The sequence below is a fragment of the Octopus bimaculoides genome, chromosome 10, assembly GCF_046866305.1.
Source record: "Octopus bimaculoides isolate indiv1 chromosome 10, ASM4686630v1, whole genome shotgun sequence".
NCBI classification, from domain to species: Eukaryota; Metazoa; Mollusca; class Cephalopoda; order Octopoda; family Octopodidae; genus Octopus; species Octopus bimaculoides.
This window is the reverse complement of record NC_142937.1, coordinates 18,026,507-18,039,077: the sequence shown is the minus strand read 5'-3', so window position 1 is coordinate 18,039,077 and position 12,571 is coordinate 18,026,507. Positions and strand designations below refer to the sequence as shown.

Sequence of the window (12,571 nt, the reverse complement as noted above, 5' to 3'; positions counted from 1 at the left end):
AATATGGGTAAGATATGTGTATGAAGGGTGCCAGTTGTTTAAAAAAAAAATGCCAAACATTCCAAGTGGATGGCCCTTGAGGAAGAAAGAGAATAAGGAAAAGATGGGACGAAGTGAGAAAAGTTGATCTCAAAATGTTGAACCTAACAGAGGAGGAGATAAACATGACCAGTAGTAAAGCTCTGTGATTGAGTGGACTCGTTGAATTTAGCAAATGGATGAAGAATGATGATGGTGTTAGTCTTTTATACATTTCAGCCGAAAGCTTTGGTCATGCTGAGGCAAAACAAGTAAAAAGTTGCCAACAGGCAGCTACAGAGAATCAAATCCCAGACCTCTCAGATATCGGCCGAGTGCTCTGTACCATTAAGCTAAGTGGGCTCCCTAAGATCATGAAAGTGATGGAGACAAGGGTGTATAAGACATATGCTGAGGTATTTCTCAACCAACATGTTCATGTACTTTGCAATGTCTATATGCAATACAAATGTAATTTATGCTCACTTGATAATTCCATATATACTGCTCTCTCTCTCCAATCTCCTCTTGACTCTTCCATCTATCACCCACTCCCTTTCTTATCAATGTACCTCCCTATTATAACTATCTCCCTTTCATCACGCTGCTTGCATAAAGAGGGATGACATTATAATCTGATCTACCTCTATTTGATTCCCTTCTTGTCCTCACCATTTTATTACAAGCCATCATTCACTCTCTCTCTCTCTCCCATTACTCTCTTCCCTATCATTTACTAATGACATCCATTGGTCTCTCTCCTCCATTACTTCTCACTTCCAGTACTCTGGTATTGTGTCCCACCCAGTTATGTCTCTTTATACTCAGATCAACTCTGCTTTTCTTCCTTTAGGAAATCACTAAAATAATTACCAGATAAAATACTGAGATTGATATTAATGAGCTAAAGCTCTTAACAGTGGTGTCCCAACAGTGGCTGCAGTCTAATGACCAAAAGCCAGTAATCAACTAGAATATAAGAAAAAAAAACACAAATAAAAAAATTAAAATGAAAGCTCCACTCACCTTTATAACTAGTACATCACCTTATATAACATTGTATTACTGTTTAGACCAGTTCTCTTCTTTGGATGGCAAAGCGGAAAATAACTCCAAGTTATCAAAACCAAAGCAGCTAAAACATCTGGAAGATAAAAATATTTACAAGATTATTTAATCAGTGGCAGATGATGGGGCTTGAAGCAGGACATATTGGAATGATGAGTATTATACAATAGAGATCCTGCCAGACATTACAAAATAAAGGCCTCTCTGACTATTATACAATTCAGGCTATGGATAATAGTATACAACAGACAACATGCTAAACATTATGTAACAGAGGGTTTGGTTAATTAGCCTGTGCATACAATAGATAATGTCTGTCCACAAAAATCTGCTCACAAGGACAGTCTGAGGCTATAGAAGCCATCTTCCCATGTTGTTGTGTGGTGTTTGAACCTGAGACCATGGGTCTGTGAAGTAAACTTCTTAAATGCACAGCCATGCTTGGACTCAGAGAGATTTCTTTATAGAGTATCTAATGTTGTAGTGGTGATGTCAAAACTGAGTAGTGTTTATTTGTGTGAGTTTTCATTATTCCTTTTTAAATAGAAGCCATATTCTGAACATATTGCAGCAACAAAGGTGAAGAAGGAAATAGGAAGGGAATGAAATTAGTGGGAAGGATACTCTGCTTATAAACGACTGATCAAATTAGTGCTGTTGTAATGGTCAATTTGCCAGTTTTGTTAAATACATTAGATAAGTTGGAGGAAGAAGTATAACTGTCCAGACCAGGTGTAAGCAAAGTGGTCAATATTCACCCAAGGGGATTTATAAACACCTGAAACAATTTTGAACATTAAGGGTGCTGAATTATTAGTGAACTGAATCTGGAAAAGCAGAATAATCTAAGACTGAAAGTCACTAATTTCCAGCCAAATACCAATGCAATAACTAGTTTTCACCAAACACTTACTTCACATTAAATATTCTGACTATACTAATATCACTAAATTATTATTGTTGCTTGTCAATTGTGTTACATATTTTCATTTAAACTTCTTTAAATATTAATTAAACCGCAGTAATCACACACGCACACAAAAGAGTTGTTTATAAATCAACAAATTTCTTATTAATTATATTTTTAAAATTTAGTTTAGAAATTTACAAGACGAGCATTGGTAAGTTATTGATGACCCCATGAAATGGGGACAGCGATATAAGAACTTTGCTGACCCCTGGATCAGATGCAAACGAAACATGTAAATGCCCCAACAATACCTTTCATTCCTCTGGAGTTGGTGAAATAGAGAACCAGTCAAATACTGGGATTGATATTATCAAGTAACCCTAATCTCTTCAAATTTGATACCTTGGGTCAATGTAGAGTTGACAGAATCATTAAAACATCAGAAAAAAATGCTGAAGTATTTCTTCTGGCTTGCTACGCTTTAAGTTCAAATCCCACCTAGACCAACCTTAACTTTCATCCAACCAGGGGTGATAAAATAAAGTACCAGTCAAGCACTGGGGTTAACGGAGCAAAAGGCCAATAGAATAAGTACCAAGCTTTAAAAAGGGAAAAGTTCAATGGTTGATTCATTTGACTAAAAGTTCAAGGCTGTGCCCCAGTATGGCTGCGGTCTAATCAATGAAACAAGAAAAAAGATAAGACCATTTAGGTCAATATAATTAACTTGCCCCACCGTCCCTAAAATTGTTAGCTCTACAGCAAAATTTGAAATCATTACTATTATTACTAAAATCACAAGCTTCTCTCAATTTCTGGAAATTACATCTGCTTTCTATTAAACTATTAAAGCCCTGTTTAACAAACATATCAACAGTCTCATGAAGAAAGCCCCCCACCATCCTGCCTTCCTCACTCCCAGTAGCATCACTACTCCCTATCATTACCCCAATTACCCCCAACCACCCCAGTCTGCTGGAATTCTTACACCTCAAAACCCCAGTAAGCTCTTCCTCCCCACCGACCCTATCTCCTATTACCACAAGGCTATGAGCACTCTTAGAAACACTAGGAAAAGCCAGCCAGCCAAATATAGAAACCAGCCAACCCACCATAACTTCGGTAGTCTACTGTTATCTTCCCTTCCTATTCCACTGTAAACAACTTTAACAGCATCAGATGTGATACAAGACAAAAAGTAACACTGAGACGGTTTGATGTTTATGGAAAGTACAAACGCCTCCAACAATACACTGTGTATGATGACCAGCAGAAACAGTAGAGTGTCAGGCAAAATATTTTGTGGCATTTGGTTTTCTCATTGTCATGAGTTCAAATCCCACGAAGTCAACCTTGTTCCCCTATCCCACTCTCTCTCCCTGGTCAAAACTCCTTCATGTGGAGCCCCACCATGGCCACAGTCCAAAGACTGAAATTAGTAAAAAAATTTATCAGAATGTATTTGGATTATGAAAGTTGTTAGGGTTTTAGATTAAGAGGAGGACATTCTTCAGTAAATAGTAACTTTTATAATATTAATGAATAAAATATGGAAAGGAATGAAAGGAAGGGAGAAAGAAAATGAATAGAAGAAAAATAAAGAACAGAAAGAAGGAAATAGGGAAAGAAAAGAATGAGGGATATGAAGAAATTAGGAGAAAAATAGAAAAAAAATAACAGGAAGAGAAGGAAAGGGAAAGAAAAGGTGGGGGGAAAAGAGAGAAGACAAAATGGTGAAAAGCAAGGAAGAGTTAGAAAAAAAAAAAGAGAATAAAATGTGTGGCTGTGTGGTAAGAAGTTTGCTTCCCAACCACATGGTTCCAGGTTCAGTCACATTGCATGGCACCTTGGGCAAGTGACTTCTACTATAGCCTCAGGCCAACCGAAGCCTTGAATGGATTTGGTAGAAGGAAACTGAAAGGATCCCATAGTATTTTATACAGACAGAAAGAAAGAAAGAATAGTTAGAAGAAAGAAAAGAAAGATATATCAGGCTTTATATTGTTCATGTAGACCTTTACACTGAAGTCTGTTTCAAGGAAATGTTTTGTTTTTTCTTAGAAGAGAAAACAGAAGAGCAACTGTTTGCAAGATTGATTTTGTGGCACACATAGCACAGACTACAAATACTACATTCTCTATGGATTAATATTCATCTATACACGGACTTTAAGACAGTGAAAAGACATTTTTAGACACAGAATAACAAGGACATTAATGATTTATCTTGGGACAACAGGGTCAACTGGTGAGGGGAACATTACCAGAACATATAAAAACAATAGAGGTTTTAAATCGAGTATGATAAGAAAATGACAGGAAAACAAAAAGGAAATAAATAATTGAAACAACTCCCATAGTAACAGGAGAGATAGTTAAAAACAATCTCAGTAATTCTAACAATGAGAGGAAGGGGAGGGCGATTACATCAACCATGTGACTGGTACTCATTTTAATGACCCTGAAAGGCAAAGTGGATCTTGGCAGGATTTGATCTCAGAACAAAGTACAGGAAGAAATGTCACCAAGCATTTTGTCCAATGTGCTAACGATTCTGCTTTAATGGTTTCTGAATTAGAGACATGGGTAGCAATTTTGAGGGGATGAGGAATAGTTGATACCATTGACACTCAATACATGACTGGTACTTTATTTTATTGACCCTAGAGGTTCAATAAAAGTATTAAAATGACAAACTTTGAGCTGGGGAAGAGATGAAGGTCCACAGGTGCTAAATCTGGTGAATAGGGTGGGTGCAGAAATGATACTATGTTGTTTTTGGTGAGAAGCTCACGAGTGAGGAGAGCTCAGTGACATTGTTGTCATGAAGAATCCAATTCTTTGTGCTCCGCAGATCCAGTTGCTTTCACCAAATGTTATCCTCCTTCAAATGCTTCAAAACATCATTGATTTGTCCTCAGATGATCCTTATACACAAGCTGATGAATTTTCTCCACATTTCAGAGAAGGTGAGTGGAACACTTGTGGCAGGTCTTCCAGGGATGTTATTCTGCATTTGAAGCACCTGTGCCACTTGAAACATTGTGTATGACCCATTGCCATAAGCTTGCCAAAGCATGCTCAATGTCTCTGTAGCAGACTTCCCAAGTTCAATGCAAAATTTCACATTGGCTTTTGGTTCCTGACCATGAAAAAATTACAAACTATAATATATACATGATCACAAAAACACAAATTTCACAACTTGTGAAGTAAACACAGTGATGCAACTTGGCACACTGCCTTGTGAAGGTCACTGCTAGCTCTCACTGAGCACACAACCGTGTACTGCCATCCGTTGGCATGCTACAGAACTAGTCTGAGAACTTTTTGATACCACCTAGTAGTATATCTAGGACTACATTATCCAACACCATTTTCCTTTTTAAAGACGGACAGGTATGTGATTCAAAGAAGATTTACTGCTACTTTTAGCAGGTTGATAGACCACATATAAGCCCCCTTAGTTGGCTCAAGTCAAGCAGTGTTTGACAACAGGATGAACTACTGTTTTGCATAGCCCAATCTCCAACCGTATTCAAATAACATTTACCCTTTATGTATTTCCCTGGCTAGAATTAGAAATCAATCTTTATTTCCAATGAAGTATTAAAATGATCAAAATCTGCACAACAAACCAGATAAACACCATGACAGAATAATAATTAAAAAGAAAATAGAAAGCTAATAAAAAAATTCAATACAAGAAAAAAACATGACTATTAAAAACGTAACAAAATATTTCTATTATGTTAAAGACATTTTAAATACTGCAAACCGGAGGATTGTGACCTTGTTTATATTACATTATTGACAAAGCACTTCAGAAAATGAACTTCTTCAGACAGTATTGTTACAGAAAGAATTGGGTTACATAATAACCCTGTGCAATAAATCTTACTGGTGACGGTACAAAAAAGTCAGAGTTGTAAACTAGTATATTGCCTGGAAAGTATCAGTTATCTCAGCCGTATATCTTATTTATATTGTTATCTCTAACATCTCAGAAATAGAGATGCAACTAGGGTGTCAACTACAGCTAAAAGAAATAAGATCTTTCAGTGTGGTTTGCATTAGAAGCATGTGGCTAGGAGCTCAATCCCACTGTGTAAACAGTATTGGATAGCCATGATTGGGCCAATGCCTTGTGTGTGAAATTGGTAGACAGAAACTGAAAGAAACCTGTTGCATACGTGTGTGCGGTGTGCGAGTGTGTATGCATGTATCTGCTTGTGTGAATGATTTCATATTTTCATAAACAAAACACCCTTACTATCAAACACAAGCAGTGCTGTATGCTCACAGTCAAGTGCAAAAGTCCATCGAAGCTTTGTGAGATGTCTTGACATGGTGTGTGATGTTTGTAAAAAGAAGGAAAAAAGACTTGTGGTTATGTCTAGGGTGTTTAGTGTTTGTTAGACTAAGAGATTATTACTTTGCTTGGAAACAGATGAGGGCCGGTGAGAAGAAGGGTGTCTGGACACAGAAAATCTGCATCAACAAATTCCATCTGATCCATGACAGCATGGGAAAATGGATGTTACAACAAATATGATGATCTTCCAACTACTGCACCACCAATGATAGCATATTAGTATATAAATCGGGAGTGGAATGGCAAACTGTAGCTGGCTAGACCAAATACTACATAGTAGTAGTAAACTATGACAAAATACTTTGTGTTATTTAAGTCACTTTACATTCTGAGTTTGAATCCTGTCTGGGTTCACTAACATTTCCACAATCAAAGATCTATAAAACAGAACAAGCTGGTGAAAATAGCTACTGGGGATAACATAATCAACCATATCCTCAAAAATTGGTAGACCAACATAAACACAGCTCAATACTTGGATCATCTATTTAAAGTCTATTTTCCATGCTGGCATAGGTCAGATGGTTCAATATGACCAACAAGCTAACTCCAATGCTGTTTTAGTCTGGTTTCTGTAGCTGGATGGATTTCCTAATGTCAACTGTTTTAAAGAGCATACTGTGAACTTTTTATGTGGCACCAATACTAGGGAGGTCACCAAGTAACTCTCAAGACATGACTCAACTGAGGGGGTGTAGTATTAAAGGAGGTGGCTTTGTACCAAATGATGAAAGGTTTAAGTTTAACAAAGAGACAAGAACAGACATCTTGCCATGGAAGAGATACACGACTACCCCTACTGAAAAAAGAAAGATGGTGGTGGTGACAAGGTGTCAAGGCATTCTCTCAAGGTAGAGACAGATGAAACTAAGCGGAAAAGAGGATCAGACAGGATGAGAGGATAGGATAAGTTTGCAAGAGTGTGAAAGGAGAGTGGCAGACGGATAGAGATGAATGCATATGTTCAGAGTTCAAATTCTGATGGACTTTGCCATTCATTCATCTTAATGAATTTGATGAATTAATAATCAGGCAGACAGTAGTATTGATTCAAATAAACCACAACCCCGCCTCCAGTTCTCTCTCCTCCTCTCTGACACAAATGTGATCCCCACCTTGTGCCAATATAAGAAATCAATTGATTTTAAAGTTTATGCTTTAATGTTAATTTATGTTCTCCAACATTAGTCACCACCAGCTTTTGACAGACTAATATTGTCGAGACATTTGGATGCCAAACTTGCAAAATTACATTTTTAATATTCTCAATCTTTAAAATCATAATATTTCATTAAATCATCCTAATCTATACAATTCTCTTCAGATATTTTGTTTTTCAACTATTTTATATCCAGTTTAGCATATGAACAAATAGATGAAAGAAATGAGTGAATTGTACAGATTTATACATTTGCATAATTCCAGCACAACTCTTCTCACAGTCAGATAAAGAAGACAATGTAATAGCCGCAAATGAGGTTTTCCATGTAAAACAGGTTTATCACACACACCCAAGTACAAAATGCAGATATGTACACATACACACTGCCTTCCATCCATTTGTTCTATACTAGTGTTGATATGTTTATTTCTGTAGGAATCATTTATGTAACTATGTAGCCTTCTCTCTGCTAATCATTCAACCATAACGCAAACTTCAACATAATCACTCAGCTGGCAAGAAATATATTCAACCATCTTAGGATAGAAATAACATCACATAATGTGGTCCAGGGTGGACTATGCCAGAGAAAAAAATGAAAAACATGGGATTAAACTACATCAATGAACCGAGAGTGCCTCTATATGGTTTCTTGGTCTGCTAGAAATAGTAGCCAAAACTCACTGAAATTACACCCTACCCTATCAACTTCAAAAAAGAACACATTAGATAATGTACTCATAGATTTAGTGTGCCTGAAACCAGTCAAAATGTTGAAAGCTGTAATGTCTTTCATCAGAGGCCGACTGGTTCAAGGCTTTGTCAGCCAGGTGGACTGGTGATGATGAGATGGACACTGCATGTCCATCAAACTTAACCCTCTCGCTGCCATTATGTTTCACTGTTATTGCAGTTTCGATAGTTTCAGGCATCATACTAATTAGCATCAAGGTAACATTGAAACCACTGCCAAGTGGAATTAAGAAAGCTGAATCACTGACACTCTAATCCTCAAAGATCTTATGCTTAAAATGTCCCCAGAATGTTCCTATTATGTACCTCAAGACACTGACTTTACAACAGATTCATGGCAGTTCAGCATTTAAGATCCACTTTCCATGCTGGCATAGGCTGGATGGTTTGACAGAATCCAACAAGCTCCACTGCTTGCTCCGGTGGGGTTTATATGGTTGGATCCCCTTCCTAATTCCAACCACTTTACAGATTATACATATACTAGGTCTTTTTCCATGGTACCAGCACTATTGAGGTCACCAAATAATAAACAATACAAAATGGAGATGTAGTAGACAGGTGTAATTATGCGTAAATAAAATGACTCCAATATTTCATCAAACTATATCAACAACTTTAGCATCTTTTAAGAAGACTTTTCAGCATTTCAGTCACTGGAATGTAGCCATACGAGAGCAACCGCTGCAAGGTGTTTAGTCAATTGTATTTTATTGATCTCTTGTGAAGGATGGAAAACTTTGGTATAAAGAAACATAACTACACATCACAAAGTATTTGTTCACTGCACAAATTTTGTCTGGGTACAACTAGGCATATATACAATATTTATCATCATTTTATGTCTGCTTTCCATGCTGGCATAGGTAGGATGGTTCGAGAGAATTCAATGGGCAGGAGGACCACATCTTCCACCAATGTCATTCTAGCATGGTAGGCCTACATATATACATGCACTTACGAAAAGAGAGAGAGAGAGAGAAAGAGAGAGAGAGAGTGGAAAAGAAGCTTAGAAGAAATGTTTTTTTACCTTCTCATATGTAGTTCATTATCATTTGTATTGTTATGTAGTCTGTCAGAGAGACAAGCTTTCTGGTATTTAAATTTATTTCAGTACTTCAGGAAATGATGAAGATGATATGTATTTTTTCATACATAGACACAAACCCATATCAGAATCCCACAAGTTTGTAGTTCTCACAAGAGAACTTAATGAATCATTTCAAATTCAAAGTAACAATACACTCTTATGTGAAGAATATGATAATTAAGCATTTGAAAAATCCAGAAACACAGAGAACATGTAAAACACACACACACACACACACACACACATGCACAACAATATGAATCAGAAATACTGAAATTGAAATATTAGAAAACTTTTAATGGTGATAATGAAGCAAAATTCTATCTGTCCATCTGGGACCCTTGTATCTCAATCTACATTTGCTCTATATAGACATATTACATTTTTGGGGAATCAGGATGATCCCAGGATTAAAAATCTGCCCTTCATTTGGTTCTTGAACATCTAGCATTGGGATCTGATTTAAAAGCATTTGGGTTGCTATTTCTAGCAGGTAAAGCTTGGCTGATTCATGCCATCTTGGTTGGCGTTTGTCAGAGGACATCAGAGATCAAGGGGGAGATAAATGACATTCGCTTTCTTAATTTTCTGTCAAGATAAGAACTTTGGGACAAATTGGCCAACAGTTGGAATTCAACTTGGGACTGGAACAATAGAATGAACGATTGCATTACAGAATTAATTCTCATCCATTCTTAACCTCTAATCAAACACCACCAGGACATATAGTCATTATAAATGTATTAGAGTTGTGCCATTTATCTGTCCTTAGTTTTGGGCCAGAGGCCCAATTAGCCCCCTGTAGGAGCTAGCTTAAAAATTCGCAGAGAGTATGGCTTTTTTTTAAGCTAATTTATAACAATGTAAACATGTTCCTTGCATAGTTTTGAGAGACATAATCTAGTGGAGGTACAAACAAAATCAGTGTAGCAAACAAATACTTAGTGATAGCTACATACAAACACACACACACACACCCGATAAGCTGCCACAGAGATTTTATCTAGCAAATATTACACACACACACCTCACATGCAAGGCTTTGATCAACCCTAAGTCTATGACAGAAGATATTTATCTAAAGTAGCATTCACTGAGATTGAACTTAGAAGCATGTGGTTTTGAAGCTTAGCAAGTCGTACACATCATACACAAACCCTTGCCATTATGAAGAATAGTAACATCAATTGTTCCCAGTTAAATTTAGATACCAGCATTACAACGAAATAGTTAAACTAATTTCATGATTTTTCACATTTTAGGTTATCTGTATGAACTCTAATCTATTTATCATCTTTTATTAGATTTCTGGACAGTTTTATATTTCATACAGTTTTGTTCACACCAGGGACACAATTTTCAATTCAAGTATTGATTAAATTTGATGCTTATATTATAACAACTGTTACTAAAGCAATATATTTGAAGTCTCAGTGATGAGGCAACACGGAGCTGCTGCATGATCACGATCTGCTAGAAATAGCAGCAATATCATTTTAAGATTCTTCTAACTATAAATCTGTATCTTTGTCAATTGGGAAATGTTTAAAAGTATAAAAATAAACAAATACATGGATAGAGAGAAATTAAAAACTGATTAATCATGACAAAACAGTAAAGTGCTCAAGTAAATGTGTGTGTAGTCATTTTTAAAACCAACCAAACAACCACAGAGGAAACTTCTTTTAAATTTTATGCTACTATCAAGGATTCGATAATTAACACTAGCTTTCATTACAGTGTACTTCCTATGGAAAATTGTAGAATTGTAGTCATAGAATTGACACTATAGGTGTGTTGGTACAGTTAAGAATTCTATTTATAAACCATCGAATAATTGGGTCACAGATTGTAGAGTTTATACCTACTAATGGATTTGGTATTGATGTGTCAAGGTAGCTTGAGTAACATGTTTTTTTTTAATGTGGTAGGTAAACATTGTGATCATTTTTTTTTTTTATCTTTTGCTTGTTTCAGTCAATGAACTGTGGCCACACTGGAGCAAATTGACTCCAGTACTTATTTTAAAGTTTAGTACTTATTCTCTCAGTCTCTTTTGTCAAACTGATAAGTTACGGGGGACATAAATCAACACTGGTTGTCAAATGATAAGGGGAGGGGACAAACACATATACATTCAATGAGCTTCCACAGTTTCCAGAAAAAACACTTGCCCAAGGTGCCACACAGTGAGACTGAACTTGAAACCACACAGTTACAAAGTGATCTTCTTAACCACAAAGAAAGTAATGCAACCAGTGATGATTTAGCATTAGTAATAATTAATCTGTTGTAAAGATTCCAGAAGAGTTCAACTTTTTTGATACCAGTCCACCTAAGACTGCTCCAAGTCCTACAATGCAAACATCCTGTTTTAAAGTTAAAAGCTTCCATCGAAATTTTGTGTTAATTTAAGTTCCAAACACCTGTTTAGTAACGATAATGTTATTTTACTAATTTCTTCATTATTTAAAAAATGAATTTGAAATGTAGGGTACTTCATTTTTGTGTTTGGTTTGCAAGATTCTTGAAACAAATTTTGTTGTGTCTTAAGGAAGTCATTACATCAATAACAACATATGCACCAGTTCAATTCTACTTGTTTATTGTTAGTCAGTTAAATATCTAACCAACTAACTAATTGATTGATTGTTTAACTAACGCATTAAACGATCAATCGGTTAGTTGGTTAGATATTTAACTAACTGACTCACGTGCATTATTGGTATATTAAATCTCCCAAGACAACAAAAAAGGTAATGTATTTCTGCAGAAATGTGATAAAAGATTTATGTTCAAAGGCATCCCAGCCATAACCATCCAGTCACTTTTTGTTTTTTGTTTTTTATTTAATCACAATAAATCCCAGACTAGATCAGCCAATGACGAGGTGGGGTGGGAGGAGCAATTTAACCCATTTGATATCAACCTGCCCAATACAAACTTCTTGTCTTTAAAATAATCTAAAAACTTTCCATCAAAATTTCCTGTCAATTTAAGTTCCAAACACCAGCTTAATAATGAGAATGGTATTCTACTAAATTCTTCATTATTTAAAAAATAAAACTTTATACCAAAAAGTAGTTTTATTTCAACAAAAATCATCATTTAACGTCCATTTTCCATGCTGGCATGGGTCGGATAGTTTGACATGAGCTGGTAAGGCCACGCCCTGTACAAGGCTTCAGTGTCTAT

The 12,571-nt window shown here is 36.1% G+C and overlaps 1 protein-coding gene across 8 annotated transcripts in view; it reads right to left on the bottom strand.

Moving 5' to 3' along the window:
• Positions 1–12,571, bottom strand: part of LOC106883985 (uncharacterized) — a 74,594-nt gene that overhangs the window by 43,892 nt on the left and 18,131 nt on the right. For all 8 annotated transcript variants that reach the window (XM_052971065.2, XM_052971066.2, XM_014935145.3 and 5 more), the window contains exon 2: positions 1,045–1,162. The gene's annotated coding sequence lies outside the window, so the exon portion shown is untranslated. The remainder of the gene's footprint in view (positions 1–1,044; positions 1,163–12,571) is intronic.